We start from the raw sequence: 21,046 nt of genomic DNA on the forward strand, positions 1-21,046 counted from the left end.
GATCCCACACCTCCTCAAGTACCACGCTGACATTTTGCAATCGGCCCTTAGTGTGGAGCCCAAGAAGAAGTTACAAGACAGAATGTGTCTTGGATAAAACTAGAACTTTTTAGAAATTCCCAACTAAGGGTTTGTTTGGGTCTTTTTTCCCCCACTAGAAGATGCCTGTTGGCTGTATTTTCATCTTTATACAGTAGTACTCAATTTTGGAAAAATACGCAGATTCCACTACGAACAGTCCTCTTTTCAAAACTGCTACTCAAAATAAAGAGAAATTTAAAATTTCATTAATGCTTTTGTTAAAGTTAAACTAGTTTCTCCATAATTACACTGTTTTGGGAAGGCATTTCACAAACATTTTTTTCCCCAAAATTCTTCATTCTTATTTTTGCTTCGAGACAAGACAGACTTTAAAGATATGAAACTTCCTACAAAATAGAAAATCCAGGTTTTGCACTTTCAGATCAAAGCTAGTTATTAAAAAGAGGGGTTATTTGCCTGCCCTTGTTCTTCTTTGATGTGCACTGTCTATATGTGTATTCACATTATCGATGTACCAAAATGCAAACCCTGGAAGCTGGAGACTTTCTTCCCCTAGCAGTATTGATAGCTTCTCTGAAGCCATGGTTCATTAAGCACGGAGTTTGTGATCCTATACAAGGGAGTAGCAGTTAAGAAGTGAACATATAATTAGACACATCACCTTGACAAAAACCCTCAGTTGACATCTATTTCCTTCAAGTGTTTTTCTATGTATACATTTACATTGTGTTTGATCTCAAGCAGTATCCCAGCATTTACCTGCAGGATGGCAGAGATCCTGAGAAGAACAAAGACTGAAGATCTGATGATTTGACTTCCCAGAAGCTGCATCACTGCAAAGTTTCAGCAAGAGCACTGCATGTAATGGAACTGTAAGTAGAGCTCACATGGTAGCTATGCATTCTGCAAGTATGCCATCAATCATGCTTCAGTTCTGTCTGAGTGATCAGGATGCTTCCTCCCAGCGATCTCATAGTGCCTTTTCACACAACTGGTCATTCAGGGAGAAACCTTCCACGTTGGAAGAGACGGTTCCTTAACCAGTTGGTAACAGATTCAAAAATATGAAGCTTCCTAAAGCATCTTACACTGCTAGTACAAACCAGACAAAGCAAACCTCATGTCTCAAGCATGTAAAGCAGTCCTAGAGGGAGATGTGCAGCTCAGAAAACAAATGAAAACACAGGCAGACTAGTAGTTTCACTTAGGAGAAACTCTGACGCTACACTGAGTAAGAATTCAGAATTATTTCTGAGTGTGATTTTGTAGTTTAAGAGAACGTGAGATTAGTGCCTCAGTTACATTCACTCTCCCAGCTAATAGCTATCCAGAATGATGTTTTTATGGACAAACAAAAAAGGAAAATGTTTCTACAGATTCAAAGGTTCTTCACACTAACGACATTAGTGCCAAGTTCAATATTGCAGAAGCAGGTGGGATGCAGGGAAAGGGGAAGACTAACTAAAGTATTCAAATCTTGTCAGTAGTAGGTAGTAATAAATTTTTAAAAATGTATTTAGGGATGCTGAGCAGAAATGGTTGCCAATTAGTTACCAAACTAATAGAGAAGTCTATTTTTTGCAAACTAAATTAGTAATTGAGAATTACCGTGGATTAACTGTACCATTCTGTAAAGCTCGATTGCTTAGCCACATTGCTTAGTCTTTCTAGCGGATTGTTAACTGCTGCTAACAATAGAGACAATAAGCCTTAAAAAATCTAACGTATTCTAACCTGAGAGTCAACAAACATCTGTGCAAGGAACCAAAAAAACCATGAGGTCTAAATGATAAAAGCTAGACATTTTCTCTGTCCTCTCTGTATAGAGAGTTTCATTTGTGTGTGTCAATAAGACAGACCTTCAGAAAAGGTAAAGTGCTTTTTTCTTGCTGAATGAATGATGTTTGCTGCTTCTGCAATGGCAGACTGGGGCTGCAGTGCCCTGTTATTCTTGGACAGCTCAGTGGCATTAATCTCACTAGGAGGAAATCTTGGAAAGACTGCAACAATTGTGCTCATTAGAAGAGGAAAAGCTTCCATTGCACAAATACAATATTGGTAATCAACTGGAAAAGCAGAGGGAAGATACTAATGCTCATCAAACTCATACTGGAAGACTTTTTTCCAGCAAGGCTATGTACTACTAACGTTGTGTTGCAGGACCCAGTAAATTATTTATCTTCAATAAAAGCTATTTGAGGAACAACAATTTGGTGTACAGGTGCCCAAGCAGCCCCAAGAATAAATTCAACCAGATTCACATTTTTAACAGCCAAAATTAAAAACCCTGAAAAACTTATTTTTTCCATAATATTATTCATTTTTAATGAAACAAAGGGCTGCTGAATGTATAGAATTGTAGAGAGGGAAAGGCTCAGGGTTTCTAATTTTCCAAAATTCCTAGTTGAGAAGTATTAACACGGTATTATAAAAATATGTAAAGATCTCTAAAAGACTGGACTGAACCACTCTTAAGAAAGATAAAATATGGGTATGAGTCTGACGACAGACAATTTCTGGCAGCTGCCACAAACCTAGGCAAAGCTCTTGTAATAGCTTCATAGCTGACATCACTACATACATCTTGTTGCACAGAACATGCCCAAATCATAAAACAAAAAGCTATATTGTCAACAAAGCATTCCTTCCCTCTAAAATGACATGCCACCATTAGCATCAACGCTGCTAGCTTTGAATGATGTGTTACCTACTGTTGTAGCTACTGAGCAGAGAGAAAAATGGGAGAGAGGAAAGGATCCCTACAGTTCTGAATCGATCCTATAGTCTGCCCTGGCACACAGAAGGCAAATCTTTTCAGACACGAAAATTGATTCAGGTCCTTTAGTCTTTAGTTTCAACCTGAGCATCTGGAACTCCCTTAGGCTGATTTAGAGACTGAGGTGCTCATGTCTTCTGGAGACGGTTGCATTAGTAAGTGTAAGTGTCTCGTCAGAATTAAGAATGACTCCTTCCAGATCAGGCTATGCCTTTCTAACTCTTCTGTCACACGCTGTTGTCAGGAACAAAGGACTCACTCAAAACCTAGGTGCTTTTTAATAAATTTATAGAACAAAACTAGCTTAAATACATACCAGGAATCTGAGGGGGAAAAAACCAACCTGCTCTGGGCAATAAAAACAGGCAATTCTCCCATGCTACAACACTAAGCTAGAGTGTCAAACAAAACTAATTGTTACGGACAGTTATTTCTCAAATATGGCACCAGTTAGGAAAACAGAAACAGCAAATCCAGAGCACAATAAAAGTAAAGCCTGTTTTCTTACAGTTCTTAGAACAATAGTGTTTCGATTTATTTTCTCCCCCTACCTTTCTACTAAATCATTCAGTGGAAAAATATCCTTTTCTATTTCTCACTTCTTTCTTTGCAGTGCACCCAGTCATGGCTTGCAGTTACCAGTTAAAGAGTTCCATTGGCCAGTGATATTCATCAGCAGCTCTAGCTTGTAGGGAAATACTACCTGTCTTCTATGACAGAGCCTCATTCTAGCATCAGGCCATAAAATGACATGCCATTTCTGCACTCCTTCCTCCAACTATAACATTGTCTTTCATATCATCCAGTCATGTGGTTGCTCAGCAGCACCAGAAGTCCTTTTTCTAGCTCTTCTCCTACAGTTCATGAAAAGTCAGTTCCTTTTGCAGCAAAAGATCTCAATATTCAGTTGTAAAGATATCCTCAGAGAGCTCTGTAATCTCTCACTAACATCTTGGATTCAGGATGTCAACTCTCACTGAACCATGAAGGCAGCTTAATAGCAAACTAGATTCTGCAAAAAATGGTTTGCATAAAAAAATCCCACCAAAAGTAATGGACTGCCTTTTCTCTACAAAGTATTTCTCACTCAGGATGCAGTAAGTACTGTTCTGTTGCTTTATATCCACATAAAAAATTTCATGTGAAGTTCAAGCACAGTAATTCGGAAAAGTGATGCAAACTAGTCTCCTCCAATTACCTTTGCGAATTACCCTCTTTCTTCAATTTCATTAGTGGTTATGGTAGAGGAAATCACTTCTGATACTTAGGCCAAAGGACTTCAACCACGTTGTGCAACACAAGGGGGACTATATAAGAAAAAGCATCTATTCCCAACAGACAATTTTTAAGCCCTATTTATAATACAATGAGGTTATAAATAAACTACCAAGAAAAAAATATTAATTTAAATGTATCTGAATAGATATTTTGCTTCTCCTTTAGCAAAAGAACTCTCAAGAAAAAAAGAAAGGCCCCATAACAGTCAAACATTCATAGACAGAAAGCAGTAGCTTATGCAACAGGTCACGTTCTGAGTTTCCTAATTTTGAGCCTCCAGAAAGATTGCTTCCTCTTTGCCAGCCAGTTCTTTGATATGCTTGTCATGCATTTAAAGCTATTTATGGATGGGTATGTAATCCTGTCTGAACAGATTTAAAAAATAAAATAAAATTAAATCAATCCACCAGCATCTGCTATATTAAATCATGTACTCATTAGAAAACACTTCTGCAACACCATACCTACCCATTAACAATCTTAGTCGGGGAAAAAAAAGGGTAGGGTAGAATCCCAGACAAGCTCTCTTTCTCTCATTTTTGTGAGTGAGAGAATTTAACAAGCAACCGTTTTCCAGCAGCTGTGAAATGGATCATGTTTTATTTATTCTGCTCAAATGGCAAATCACAGCAAAGTGTAGCCTTGGGATTAATCAGTAGGCTTTTATCACTGGGACACCAGTTGGACTTTGGTTCCTCTCAGAGTGCCTACAAATCACTCTGATTAGATGCCTGCCTGAGACATTCATCATTTGACTTTGCTGGCCTCAGGCACAATAACTGGAAGACTGTATAAAGGGGATGAGCTTCCACAGAGCGGGTCACTAAGGCTTGATATAAAGGGTGAAAATTGGCGTGTCTGAGCGAAGGTTAGTGACTAACAGTCAGCTACACTGTGAAAGTCTGATCTAGAAAAGAGAGAGTTACAGAACCTTGAAACACTGAGCTGCCTCGATGCCTGGATAAAGGTCTGGCACTCTTACAGCTGAGTGCTGGTGGTAGTGCTGGGGGTCATACAAGTTGCAGCTTTCCCATCTCCACTCAGTGGAAGAAAAGGAGCTATTATGGAGAAGAACCAAAAGCCAGCACAAACACAATAGAAAATGGATATTGGTTAAGAGTATTTGTAATTGATGTCATGATGTCAGCCCTCTTCTAGATGGCAGGCAGGAGCACCTGGCCTAACGAATCTACCCTGGAGATGTTCAAGACTACAACATCAGTGGTATGTCAGTGACTGCTAGCAGAGGAGGACCTTAACATTTAGTAATCCTGGAAAGATAATATCTATTTTCTGGTCCCATTAAAATGTGTCCAAATTTGGCCCAATTCAAACACACAAACCACCCAATTTTACATAGGCTGAAGCTTTTACTAAGGAATTGAGTTTTTTCTACATTCCACTTACACTGCACAGTTCCTCCTCCACTGATGCTAACACGGCAGGTTGAACTCTGAGTTACTTCAATTTTCCAGTTCCCAAATCCAGATGCTTCTTTACACTACCTGCAGAATAGGTGTCCCCGCTGCGGTGCTGTACGGCTCTCTGTTGTGACTCTCCATACAGAATAATGTTTTACTGCTGCTACCGTCAGGGAAACCAGCACTAGTTGCAGTCTGATAGTAACTGCGTCAACACAAAACAACAAAGGCTGTAAATCCAGCACTGAAGCTTCAGATTCAAATCCTATGTAGCATGTCGTGTGTCATAATGGTTCACTAAAATAGTATTTAAGTATTTGGAAAGTGCTTCATTTGTTCGGTACGTGATACTTAAATTTGCAGTCCATTTCTGGCATTTAGGATTCCTGAGTTCCTGACTTTGCTGTATATGTTTTCCCTGCTTACGCATACAGTTCCTACACTCTTTATGAACTGAAAAAAATATTTTGAGCTCAGTCTGGGTAGGAGGTATGTATAAATGTAAACCATTTTCATTTGGAAAAATAAGTATTACAGCAATATTACATATTACATATTACCTACCGCATGAACATGATGGATGTGTTTTCTCTTCCCTTTACACATCATCCATTTGATTCCTTTAGCCTCTTGTCAATACCCATATTCACAGCAGCTCCTTCTGTTCAGTGATCAGAAAGGAAAAGTACTGTTCTTTGAAGCTGATGTGAACACTGCTCAATGAATCATTCAGCGAGTACTACTGCAGCTCAGTCATCCTACAGGCCATATTAGACCTGGGATCCTTGAATCTATAGCCAAAATGAGCCTTCATATAGAGCGTCTTCTGTAGCTAAGATAAGCAGTAGCTTGCAAAGTATTAGGGGAAAATCCTATACTCTGATCTGAGGTATATTATAATAGGATCTACTTAATATTCAATAGAGTGCTTTCAATACGCTTTCATTTTAAATACAGTTAAATGTTTTGCAATCTCATACTTATCTCTCTGGAGAGCCTGAGAATATTTTCTCCATTGTACTACAAATGGAAAAGAATACCCCAGCATCCTGACACATTCCTTTGGAGATTTTCGGTGCTCTAAATCAAAGCACCAAAACAAGAGTTTATTGTAGCAACCCAGAGGGAAGCATCATCTCCAATATCCTGATTCTTTGCAGCTGCTCATTCAGCATGGATGAAACCTGGTTATTAACAGTAACAAAGCTATCAAACGGCGACTTCCTTTGGAAGAAAGACCATTTATATGACCACACTGCATATTCTTTACATGTAAGAGGTATCCATAAAAATTTGGGGGAATTTATATCCAGATGCATACTAATATATTGTCATGCTTTGTACGTACAAAGTTTTCATTATAGGAAATAAAATGTATGAAATGAAAAAGGCCATCAAGTTGAAAAGTCGAGTTCAGAATAGGCAATAAGAGAAGACTTAATTCAGGTCCACTCTACAGAGCAGTTATGATATCATTATTATTCATGTGCATACAGTTTTTCAGCTGGTCTTCTGTCCCATTCAGCACTCAAGATAGACACAGCTCAGAGAATGAGTTATAACCTCTTGGTTATGCTCACTCAAATTGGGGACCTTGGCCTTATTAACTACACAACAGACCTTCTATGCTGACTATACATTGATATTTTTCTTCTGGTTGTTTCTACAGTATTTTCCCCTAATCACCGCAGCTATTCCAGTCAATTTTGTTACTGTCCCCATTTTTCAGACAAGGGAACCAAGGTACAGTGGAAGTGAAAAATACAAGAATTCATGGTCTAAATTGAAACATAAAGCTCCATTTATCAGATTATACAGCCTTTTAAAGTACTTCGTATTTCAAAGCAAAGCTCCGCTAGACATCAGCTGTGTTTATGAGAGCTCAGCACTTTTACAGCACTGAGTTAGGTTTGTAGAAAATAAGACCTACAGTAAGTGACTACTTATCAAAATTTAAGAAACTTCTCCAGGTTATTTTGTGGCAGATGCAGAATTAGGCTACAAGGGATAAGAATGGCATTTATCTGCTCTGAGACACCATTTTTCTAACAAACCCCTCATCCTTTCACCACACACCTTTTCATTTCTGCAACAATGAACTATGCAACTCCCATTCCATGTACTTAATGAGGCTGGAGCCTTTTGGAGGGAAAAAGCATGTAATAAAATACTGTATTACCGTGTTTATGTACATGAATATCAATTTAAGATTGCAGAGAAAACTGACTGCAGTATTTCTTAACTTTTGATTGCCCATCTTTTGCAACATTAGCATTGTTTTAATGTATGAAATTACACTTAAAAGTGCCTCGGCTTTTAATACAAGTTTTTTAGCCAGAACAAGGTACAATAGTGAGAGCTCTAGATATATTTTAGTACAAGCTTCTGCTGCTTGAATTAATGAAGCCACCGACGTAGCAGCCCATTATTTCTCAGGAAGACCAAGTAGTAAGGGTGTTTGGAACACAGACCTTCAAAGCAGTTTTCATAGTCAATTGCTAGTAGTAGAGAATGTTAAAATTAAGATTTCTTCAGCATTTTCAAAATGCCTCAAGTTTTAGGGGAAATATGCTCTCAAGTATTACTCCCTTTTGTACTTTTTAGTCTTTCACACTTGGTATGATTCCTGGTATGTGCAAGCAGCAATTGCAGGAGAAGTTCTGATCAATCAGTGTAATCTCGGCTCTGTACATATTCAGGTACACTAGAGGCAAACTAAATTTATGCTCATTTCAGCTTGAGTGGTGAAAGTTTCACAAAATTAAAAATGCTAGAATACAGATCTTCCTACAGAAAACATAATCACAAATTTTCCAGCAGTACTACCTATAGCACATTAAATATATATATATAAAAAAAACAAACACCAAGGTATCAAATTTAGGAAAACAGAAAGGCATGTTTTGATGTACCCCAAACTTAGTTACTTTGGGATTTCATTCCATCTAAGTGATTTCATTCTGTTTCTGGAGTAGCACTGCATCTTAGAAGAAAACCTAGGAACCTAGGTAGCAATAATGACGCACCTTGTAGAAGAAATTTTAAAAGAGAGAGAGTGCGTGTGTGCAAAAGAAAGCAAGGCTACTCCATACTGCTGATAAAACATCCATATCAGAATCAATCCAAAACTTCTGCAGTTTATTCACTGCTGTTCATGGCAGATTTATCAGGGGTATAGATATTCTTAACTCTTGTAAACAAATGACTCTTCAGGTATATATCTAAGCTGTATGAAAAATATGGATGATGCCAATAATCCTGGTACTCAGAAAAACATCCTATTAGATTATCACAACTTACTGAAATCAGAACAAACAAGATATATGATGGGTTGTTAGAACATAATTCAAATGCTTCTATTCAGAAATGCATACAACTTCACATAATGAGACGCATACATTTCCTAATAAAACCATACATCTCACACAGAAAACAATTCACCTCTACTTCCACGTACATAAAACATCCGTCTTAACAGCTGGAGAATGCTGCCAGGCAGCAATGTGGGCCACAAGGAGCTTAGCAGTTGAATTCCTTTCCTGCCTCTCCCCTGCAAATACTCTTGGACCCAGTTAAGCAAAGGAAAACAGGCAGATTGTAAGACAAGCCATGGGGCAGTAAGTTATTCCTGATGTAGAGGTATGTCTTCAACAAATGGAAAATAGTGATATGATACTTGATACACTTTTATTTTCCTTTCTAAGTTATGGAAGCATCCACAGTAGGATTAAAAAAATTCACAAGCATGTGATACTAGCCCTCATCCTCAACTGACAGCAATGGGGATATTAACCATTCCACTCAAAGACACTAAGATCTTCTGCCATGCATTAACATGTTCCCTGAAACCTGTATTCTGCAGATATGTATATCTTGGATGGGGACACAACCTCAAACTCTGCAGGAGCACTGTCTCTTGTGGTGGCAAAGTATAGCCCACCAGGCCTCCTACTGAGGCAAAAGCTTCCTGCAGTATCTTGCTCCTCTTGACACCAAGCTGGGAGGCTGTGTCGATCTGCTCGAGGGTAGGGAGGCCCTTCAGAGGGATTTGAACAGACTGGATCGTTGGGCTGAGGCCAATGGCATGAGCTTTAATAAGGCCAAGTGCAGAGTCCTTCACTTGGGGTATAAAAACCCCAAGCATCGCTATAGGCTCGGGGAGGAGTGGCTGGAGAGCTGCCTGGCAGAGAAGGACCTGGGGGTGTTGGTTGACTACCGGCTTGATATGAGCCAGCAGTGTGCCCAGGTGGCCAAAAAGGCCAATGGGATACTGGCGTCTATCAAGAATAGTGTGACCAGCAGGAGCAGGGAAGTGATCCTGCCCCTGTACTCGGCACTGGTGAGGCCGCACCTGGAATATTGTGTCCAGTTTTGGGCCCCTCGCTTTAAGAGAGATATTGAGCTCCTGGAGCGAGTCCAAAGAAGGGCGACTAAACTGGTCAAGGGGCTGGAAAATAAAACTTATGAGGAACGGCTGAGGGAGTTGGGGCTGTTTAGCCTGGAGAAGAGGAGGCTGAGGGGACACCTGATTACGGCCTATAAATACTTGAGAAAAGGTGGTGGGGAGGTAGGGGAAGGGCTCTTTACATTAGTGACGGGTGATAGAACAAGAGGAAATGGGCATAAGCTTAGTCAGGGGAGATTCAGGTTGGATGTTAGGAAGTATTTCTTCTCTGAAAGGGTTGTCAGCCACTGGAATAGGCTGCCCAGGGAGGTGGTTGAGTCCCCATCCCTGGATGTGTTTAAGAATAGGGTGGATGAGCTACTTGAGGATATGGTTTAATGGGGATTAGGGATGGTTGGACTCGATGATCTCTAAGGTCTTTTCCAACCTAGAAATCTATGAATCTATGAATCTGTGTGGGGGCTGTTCCCACCCCAGGCCAGTTTGCTCCACAGCACCCCCAGGCATCAGCTGAAGCAGCAGAGTAGCTTGGAGTGGCTGGTCAGTACAAGCTGCTCCTGCCCCAGCACAAATGAGTGGCTCCCACAGCCTCTGCAGGAAGTTGGAGAGCCACCTCCTGTCAGGGAAGAGCAGTGGAACGAAGCTTTTCAGGATAAAAGAGCAGTGGCCTGTTGTACAGCCGCCCGTGCCCCACTTCAAACACTACTTAGAGCCAAGTTCTCTCTCCAGATGGTGATCAGTGCCCACGCATTGGTCTGAAGCCATAAGGCAGCGTGTTCACAGGAAGGCCTGCAGTGAGATGTTCACAGCTGAAAAGCAGCAGAGCCAATCATTGCAGAAGGAGCAGACAGCTGAGAGAACAGCAGGAAGCTGTGCTCCATGGTCGGAGCAGTGCTGCCTGTACAATTAAGCAGCTTCCAACAAATCTGACCTCTGTTCAACCAACTGCAGAAAGCAGACAAAAAGTCTCCTCCCCAGAAATGACTGCTCTGTTCTGCTGCAACAATGCTGAAATTGGCTCTACCTTAGGGGTTGTTCTACCACTGAAACCTGTTCACCTTTATGAAGCACAGCAGCAGACTTCACAGTAGTTTTTACTCAAAATCTAACCCAACTGGCAATGTGATTATTAGTAGAATGACCCTCCATGGATAAATATAATGTGTACAAAGGACTAATCACAGTCAGGATGCTGGACTGGCATGGACAAGACTAAGGAGTAAGTGATCATTGTTGATAAATAGTCTGTGTTGGTATCACAGGAAAGGCAGATCGAGATGTAGGTTTGAACAGAAAAGTTTATAAATACTCTGATCACACTCCGAAGGACTTCATCCATCTCCCAGAAACACTATTGTGACTTAAACACTTAGCAATTCCATTCTTCAGGCGGAATATAGTTGACATAATGATACTGTTCATGACATTCTTTACAAATCAAATTAATTGAGCGCAAGGCCAAAACCTTGGATTTAACTTAGAACTCTATAATAAAAGTGGCATTAAGAGAGAAACTAATACAGCATGGGATTTTGGCTGTTTGCATCATGGAAAAGGTCATGCATGGCATTTTGGATTTGCCATATCTTCTGTAAGCTTTGAAGCTGGTCACGAACATGAAAATTACCAAAACTGAACATCATTTTAAAAAAGAAAAGGAAATGCAATTTTGTCCCAGTTTTAGCTGGGACAGAGTTTTTTTTTAACAGCCAGAAGAGCTCCCTGTTTTGGTTTCACTCAGAGGCTCACTCTGAGAAGAATGTTGATAGCAAGCTGATGTTTGTGGTTGGAAGTGAAACTCCAAGGACTTTTCAGTGTGCGGAGTACAGAAACACGGCAGGATAAGGGGGGAGCATAGCTGGGACAAGGGGGACACGATTCCCCTTGTCATTTGTGTGGAACTTAAGACTGAGGGCCAAACTGGCCAATTAGTATTCCATATCATGCAGCGTCATGCCCAGTATAAAAGCGAGGGTCAGCCGGGAAGAAGGGCTTTTGCGCTTTGGCTCTTTTTTGCACTTTTGCTCTTTTGCGCTTGCTGCGCTGTTGCTCTGCTGTTTTTTTTCTTTCTCTCTCTCTCTCTTTCTCTCCCTCTCTGCCCCTCTCTATTTCGGGGCCTCGCGTTCGTCCGGGATTTGCAGTTTTCGGGACGAGACGGGCTTCGCATACGAGGGGTGGTGAGCACCTACATTGTATTAAATCATCTGTATTAAATCATTCTTATCTCAACCCACGGGTTTCACGTTTATCCTTTAATTCTCTCCCTCATTCCTGGGGGTGGGGGAGGGGGAGTGACCGGCTGTGTGTGGGGTGGTTCAACATAACCCACGACAAATTTGTAGAGAAGAACGTTTAAGAAGAACAGAATCTAAAAATCAACAAATCCAGGTAGGATAGTATGGCATCCAATTATTATTACCCAGCTGGCTTGAATTGAATGTAATTAACTAATTAACTAAGGTTTAGACCCTGCCTACAAAAGGCGGGCCATTTCCTCCTGGCTGCAGAAGATGCAACAGCATCTTTGGAGCTGCAGCCCAGGCTGGTGAGCAACAGGATAGTTTAACATATTGTCTTGAGATTGAAAGTGGAAAAGCTGGAAATACTAGATGCGAGTGCTGAGTGACTTCCTTTCTCCACCCTCATCATCTTAGCTTTTCTGGAATTCACTGTTAGTCTGTTTTCCTTCAGCCGAGTGCTGATCTCAAGTGTTACAAGGGGCTAGCAGTACCTGCTGCTTGTTCTGGATATAAAAACAAGTTCTCTTATGTCCATCACGGCCATTTTAGTCCCTATTGTGTCAAAACTGTCACTCATGGAGTGATAAAGAATCAGGAGAGAAAAGAAAGAGAGAGATGATGGTGGCAGCAAAGGCAGACAACAGGTGAAAACTAAGAGAAAATAACAGAGCTATGTTACCCTATCAAGACATTAAAGATCTACAAGATGTGAAGATCCACCCAAATATAGAAAAAAAAAAAATCAAAGCATGAAAACATAACAAAGGACAGAGAAAGAGGAAAAGCGTGAAAAGGCACAAAGTACAGCCCAAAAGAAATTCTAGCAAAACAAAGTGGTTTAATTTCATATTTAAATTCCTAAATCAGAGACAATTTTGAGTACTGCTGAAGTGAGTAAATCACTGTATGCACTCCATGCCTTGATTATCGGGACGTTTTTAACTATACATATAATTTTAGACTATCATCTGTCTCTGTTTAAACAATCGGGACTGGATTCCCATCTGTGGTCAAAGTTTGTTCAGGTGTGACAGTTACACAGGTAAAAAAATGAAACTTCCTAATATTTATACTTCCTATACTATACTTCCCATGCCCTTTCCCCAGAAAACAAGACAGAGCTGCTGATAAGCCCTGCCTCCCAATGTCAGGTACAGCTGAAGTTGTCTGGTGTTCTATTTAAGGACTCCATCAGCAAGCAGCCCCATGCTACCCTGCCATCAATCACTGGAAAGGAGTTTACAGAGCAAGGATGTCTTAGAAATTTTAAAAAGGACTAGAATATTTTACAACCTTTGAAGTATTTTATGCCACGGTTTAATCTAATATTCTTGCTGCACTGTGTCCCTAAGAAAGGGCAAGTGTCTTAAATAAGGTTCAGTTACTCTAGGAACCCCTGATGGGGCTTTAAGCTGACTGGTAACCACTGAACATACATACACCTCCTTATACAAGGCATTCTGTTCAGTATGTGATACATACAGTACGATTCAACAGAATCTGTGCGCACTCCAGTATGCAGTATCTGTTTCTGTGGATTCAGATTCCAGTTTGCGCAGAGTTACTTTCAAAATACAGTTTGTGCTTTTCTGAATAAACAGGTTTGAATTAGGTCCCTAACTCAGCCTTTATAAATCCAACTATAGCACATAATAGGATTATTTATCACTTTCATAAAGTGACAAGTGTCTGCTACACAAGTATTTGGGGAATTATACAGTTTGAATGCCTTCAGTTTAAAGCCAGCCTCCATATTTTGTAAGATCAAAGCTGGTATTCTCTGTTTAGCCCTCATTCAGGAAGATGTCGTCAAATCTCAGTCGGAGTTTTTCTACGTTCAGACTTTAAGAGCCACTGATTATCCCCTATCACAGTTAAACCTGCTGGAAGCTGTTCGGAAAAATCCTCCTGTAGCTCCCTTTCCCTGTGCCTTCATCTAAGCACTGTGTAGGATACCAAGGTAACCCCCAACGCAGAAAGGAGCTCAGGCCAAGGCTCCCCCATAACCTCTGATTCTTATGGCTGTGATGGAGACCCTCCCCAAAAATTAACACAGCATGACTTTGTACTGGTTTCTTCAAGGATTCTCTGCACATACAAATCAAAGAGGAGAAGCAGGTAAAGTGTGACCCTACGTTTGCTCTAAATTACTACCCTTTTTCCCCCACAGATTCCAGAAACATGGTCATCCTGTTGGAGGGACTGTCAGATGATGAGGAGGCGGGTGGGTGGTTGAAGGAAATATCTTTTTATCTCCAAATTCCACACGGAAGAGGCTCATCTTTCTTTCCCATACAAGGGTAAGGAGAGGTGGTAGTGTTCAATGTCTATAGCGTATAAATTTTACTCACAAATCTCTTGTAACACAGGCTGGGAATGATCCCTGAGGCCACTGAGACTAGATTCCCACAGTCGCAGGCAACAGTACTACAGGTGTTTTACTCACAACATCTGTTCCACATAGCACCATAAATCATGTCTTTTGGTAACACGCACGCAAAAAGAAAATCACAGAAATGTAATGTGCCATAAGAAGAGAGTAGGAGAGACTACAGTCCCTGAAATGGCACTGGATTATTTAGCTAACACTTTGAGCAGATCTGAAAAGGCTCATGATTCATGTTACAGAGCACTGCAAAAATCAAATCAATCAGCCAAAAAAAACCCCAACCAAACCAAACAATCCACAAAAACCAAACAAAAAAACACCCATACCATTCTCAGAGCAAATTTCCTGCTGAGCCTGAATAAGATGATGACAGTCTAAACAAAAGCACACCAACCAGGTACTTGACAATTCGGTGTCATGAGTAGCATCCATATACCCTGATTTTAGCTCCTCTCCAGTCGCAACCAGTCTAGCTGATTCAGGGGACAACAAACATAGGAAACAAAATAAGCTTCAAGACAGCCACCAACTCCAACAGCACTGTGCACCACTGGGCAAGAAGGGAAATGGGCAGGAAAAAAATCCCTCCTGATCCTCAGAACAACATCAAGAAGCCCTGGTGCACAGGAGTAATACAGCATAAAACCTCAAAAAAAAAAAATCAGTGATCCAGACTCCTTTCAAGGCAGATAACCTTTCTATCCAGGAAGATAATCTCTCTCTTTGATAGATCCAAGGGAAAACAAAGTCAGTCAATAACCAGGGACCCACAACACAAACAGGATGTCCTGTGTCAGAAATGTTCTCTTCTGGTTATACACTTACATTTCCATAAAGTGATCAAGACCCATTTAAAACACTTGTCTTCGCTGTACTATTCAGAAGGCCATACTCAGTTGGCTCCAAGTCATGCCTTTTCAATAGTTTGTCGGATTTTGTCCAGAATCATTGTAATAATTGTAATCATTTTAGATGTTTGTTGTGCTAGTAAATATTTTACCAGTTTTAAATGCCTTGGAACTTGAAATCTCTCTCAAATCCATTTCAAAAGCAAAAGGAAACAATAAAATGGACTAGTACAAGTTAGACAAAATTAATTCCATCCTGGGGCTTTGGTGGCAAAATACACCAAAGATTACTGAATCTTCTGGTGAAACTGTGTCATTACAGCTCCCTACAACTCATATATTATTCTCTGTAAAAAAAAAAAGTTTCTAAAAATTCTTTATGTACTTGTAGACAGAACAAAAAGTATTGATATCCCTTCATATAGTCATTTTAGTACTGAATATAGTGTATTGATTTTAATGTCTTGAAATATGTAAACTAAATGGATTTTTTTCTAACCATACATCACAGATATGGAATATATACAACAGCTGTACAAATTAATGAAATGTCAGCTAAGGTCTGGTCCATATGCAGTAAAGGTTGTGATAAATATCAAAATAATGGTACTCCTGCCTTCACATGTTGCATTAGGCAGATACGTAAAATATCTGGTTTGGTATAATACAATGTACAGCATCAAAATGGGTTAAAATTAACCTATATTAAGGCTGTTGCTGAAAAGATGAGCCTTTACTTCCCCTGCCTGCATGTTCCCACTGCCTCCCGTCTGCTGGCAACAGCATGGCTACATGGGCATGCCATCATCTGGATTCGAACACTGAACTGGCTGAAAACCAGCTTAGAAAGGGGAAAAAAACAAGTCCAACCCAAACCAATAACAAGTCGATTAGCTTTTGATGAAACAAGCTCCCTGATCCAGCTGAGAACATAGGTGCTACTACAGTACAGGTAGAGGAGCAGAAGACAACCATGTCCCAGTAGCCATGTGAACAGACCACAGAAACCAGGCTGTTACTCTGGCATGTGGAATGAAAACATTGGTGTAAGCCAGAAAATTTATAATGCTATTACAGAACTCAAGTCCTCTACCAATTTATCCAGCACAAGAGCATGTAACATGTTTGATGAAACTTATACCAGGACAATAAAGCTGTATTAAGGTCAGGCTTTAGCAACAATGACCTATTCTACTGTTAGCAGGAAGGACAAACTAGTATTGAGCAATTTATTTGCAAAACAGATACTGCTTTGCACCAAGAAAAGAGATCTGGGCATCTCACAACTGCATTAAGGACAAGATATAAACATTACAGGTCAGTCAGTCTCACTTCTGTGCCCAGCGAGATCATGGAGCAGATCCTCCTGGAAACCATGCTAAGGCACATAGAAAATTAGGAGGTGTTTGGTGACCACCCAACATGGCTTCGCTACGGGCAAATTGTTCATGAACAAATTTGGAGGCCTTCCACGATGGGCTTACAGTGTTGCTGTATAAGGGAAGACCAACTGACATCATCTACCTGGACTTGTCCAAAGCATTTGACACTGTCCCATATGACATCCTTGTCTCTAAATTGGAGAGGCATGGATTTGACAGATGGACCACTCAATGGATAAGGAATTGGCCGGATGATCACACTCAAAGAATCATGGTCAACAGCTCGATGTCCAAGTGGAGACCAGTGACTTGTGGCATTCCTCAGGGGTCAATACTTGGGCCAATGCTGTTTAACATCTTTGTTGGTGACATGGACAGTGGGATCGAGTGCACCCTCAGCAAGTTTGCTGACAACACCAAGCTGTGTGGTGTGGTCAACACAGTGGAGGGAAGGGATGCCATCCAGAGGGACCTTGACAGGCTGGAGAGGTGGGCCTGTGAGAACCTCATGAAGTTCAATTAGGCCAAGTGCAAGGTCCTGCACATGGGCCAGGGCAATCCCAGACACAAGTACAGGCTGGGCGGAGAATGGATTGAGAGCAACCCTGAGGAGAAGGACTTAGGGGTGTTGGTTGAGGAGAAGCTCAACATGAGCCAGAAATGCAAAGGTCAAAGATGCAAAACTAAAGGGATGCAAGACCTGAAGTAATATGACAGTTTCTATGTCCCATAAGCAAAGTATCCTTCATTTACTACCAGATTCGCAGTCTCAGAAAATCAGCGCATGGAAACATAGGGCCATCTTTCTTGCCTTACTTACGTTCCTTTCTTCACTAGTATTAGGGTCAGCATATTGTGAAGAAAAAGTGCTACTTTGACCATTTGGAATAGTAGAAGCTGCACTTACAGTCTTATTTTCATATTATTGTAGTAAAGTATAATTTAAGAAAACAAAAAATGACTCACTTCCTCTATGAAATCATGTCCATTAATCCAAGGTTTTGTAAAATGCTCTGTATGTTTTTTGCTCAGATCTCTCTCTCTTGCTAAAAGCATGGTAGCTGGGAACACACACTAGTCAGTATTAAACAACCAGGTATTTTTAAATGTTAACTGTTCACGGTAGTGTAAAATTACAAATGGTCAAAGACCCTGTGTTTTGGCCATAAGGAAAGAAAATTATAAAAATGTTAATAGGAGCCAGATTTTTGAAGACAACACTTGTAAAATACTCTTAGTGCAAAGAAAAGGTGCAGAGATAATATTCTTACCTAGTGCTCCATTCTCTCATCTCCCTGATCCTTTAAGTGTGCAAATCTTGGCCAATTTTTGAAAATAACTATTTGTGGGCTCCTTTCTCTTCTCTCCTCTTATTGCTTTTTAAAGGAAGCAAAATGTAGCTAACTCAACTTCTGTTGCAACTCCAGCTAAGTGAAATTACATCAGGGATTAATTTGCCTAAGCACGTCTGATCATGATCTGAACAGAGTTCTCTGGTCTGCTTAGATAAACTTTTGCAGTGTTGGCTGGGGGTTTTTGGGTAAAAAAGCAGGTACCTTTAGGTCTCATGATCCACAGGCAGCTGGAACTGTCTAAATGTAAGGTAGAGCTAATTGGATTGGGGACAGGACGCTCAAGATCATCTTCAACTGCAGAACTCCCTTGGCTACAGAAGTCAGAGCTCATTCACCGAGGGAATCATAGAATCATAGAATCGTTAGGGCTGGAAGGGACCTTCAAAGGTCATCTAGTCCAACCCCCCTGCAAGGAACAGGGGTATCTCCAACTAGATCAGGTTGCTCAGGGCCTCATCCAACCGGGCCTTGAACGTCTCCAGGGATGGAGCATCCACCACCTCTCTGGGCAACCTGTTCCAGTGTTCTACCACTCTCATGGTAAAAAATTTTTTCCTAATATCCAACCTGAATCTACCTCCCTCTATTTTAAAACCATTACCCCTTGTCCTATCACAACTGGCCCTCCTGAACAGCCTCTCCCCATCTTTCTTGTAGGCCCCCTTGAGGTACTGGAAGACCGCTATAAGGTCACCCCGGAGCCTCCTCTTCTCCAGGCTGAACAGCCCCAACTCTTTCAGCCTGTCCTCATAGGAAAGGTGCTCCAGCCCTCTTATCATCTTCGTGGCCCTCCTCTGGACCCTCTCCAACTGGTCCATGTCCTTCTTATGTTGGGGACTCCAGAACTGGACGCAATACTCCAAGTGAGGTCTCACGAGGGCAGAGTAGAGGGGGAGAATCACCTCCCTTGACCTGCTGGCCACGCTCCTCTTGATGCAGCCCAGGATGCGGTTGGCCTTCTGGGCCGCAAGAGCACATTGCCGGCTCATATTGAGCTTCTCGTCCACCAGTACTCCCAAGTCCTTCTCCTCAGGGCTGCTCACGATCCATTCTCTGCCCAGTCTGTATTTGTGCCTGGGATTGCCATGACCCAGATGTAGGACCTTGCACTTGGCCTGGTTAAACTTCATGAGGTTGGTACGGGCCCACCTCTCCAGCCTGTCGAGGTCCCTCTGGATGGCATCTCTCCCTTCCAGCGTGTCGACGGCACCACACAGCTTGGTGTCATCGGCGAACTTGCTGAGGGTGCACTCCATGCCACTGTCCACGTCACCGACAAAGATGTTGAAGAGTGCCGGGCCCAACACGGACCCCTGAGGGACGCCACTCGTGACCGGTCTCCACATGGACATCGAGCCGTTGACCACTACTCTCTGAGTACGGCCATTGAGCCAATTCCTTATCCACCGAGTGGTCCATCCATCAAACCCATGCCTCTCTAGTTTAGAGAGAGAAAACGGAAACACGAGGCCTTCCCATTGCAAAAGCTTTTCTGCAGTGACATTACATAATGAGTTGGCATCAATTCACCCAAGATAAACAATCAGAAATATTTCAGAACTTTAATTAAACAAACAAGACACAAACAGTGATCCAAGTATGCCAACTGTGAAACACAAGAGACGGATGGAGAACAGAGCTTTTCAGCTGGAGATCTGTCTATGGAAGCATTAGGAATACCTGCAATTCATGAACATGAAACCAGAATGCGGAAAGGAAGGATATAGTATTAAAGAGTGAATATAATACGTACAATATTTTTATTTTGTTCACTTGAAATACAGATTTTAACTTGTAAATTGTATCGACATGCAAGAAACAGCATTCCTATAAAAAACTATCCATGTGGATTATGGTAGTATTGCTGGTATATGGCGCAATGACAAAACGAGCAGTGATTCCCACAACTACTGGCATATAGAAGAATTCCTAGTCTCAGGGCTGAAGCGTGAAGTTGTTTCTATGCTAACTGACAGTAACGTATAAGAGTCACATACTCATATCCATTAGGATACAAATACCAGAAATTAATTAACTGATTTGAAAACATTTTCCCATGGTAGGAAACCAGCACAGTTGGATCCTGGAAGCGAGGTCTGAAATTGCACACAGGAAGCTGAATGGTGATGACTAAGCAAGAATTCATAATACAAGAGGGCTGGGGAAAAAAAAAAATAATTAAAAAAAATCCACTGCCTAGATAGTTAGATGGCAACTTAGGTGTCTTGCAATACTTCCCATAGTGCCATGTTCATAAAGTTTATTCCTCATTCTCACAGTCTCTTTCATTACATCTCCTTTCAGAATTAATTTCTTTAAAAAGACTTATGCATTAACTGTTCTTGTTAAACTGTTTAACACTCCAATTAAAACAGTATGAATAAAAGAACATTTTGTAACTCAAGGTGACTGAAGTCCCAAATGACTGCGTGATATTAAGTTCTGGTTCTTGCCTTTTTTTTTTTTCTTTCTTCTTTTTAAAATAATTATTCTTTCTTTTCTGTAATCCCGTCTTGTTCTCATCTTAATTTAAAACCCAGTCTGCCAACCTTCTCTGTGGTACCAATTGTCAGTAAGGTATTACTTGGTACAAATCAGACTGTGAGATGAAACCCTTCAAGAAAAAAATTCATCTTTCTTTTGAGAAGAGCTCTACATGCATACAGCCATGTAACTGATAAGCATGCAGTATTAAAAAGAGGCACCTAGGACCATTTTGTTTGAGTTTATCTGATTATCAGCTTTAAATCAAGAAATTCTCCCTTTCTGACAATATGCTGTAACAAATGCTATTCAGCACTCTCAATCCCATAATCCAGTGGACTGCATCACTTGCAGAATAACTTTAATAGAAAGGATATAAAATTCAATCATGAGATGAATAAATTAGGACCTTTCACAATAGAGAGT

Source organism: Tauraco erythrolophus, chromosome 5, assembly GCF_009769465.1.
Source record: "Tauraco erythrolophus isolate bTauEry1 chromosome 5, bTauEry1.pri, whole genome shotgun sequence".
NCBI classification, from domain to species: Eukaryota; Metazoa; Chordata; class Aves; order Musophagiformes; family Musophagidae; genus Tauraco; species Tauraco erythrolophus.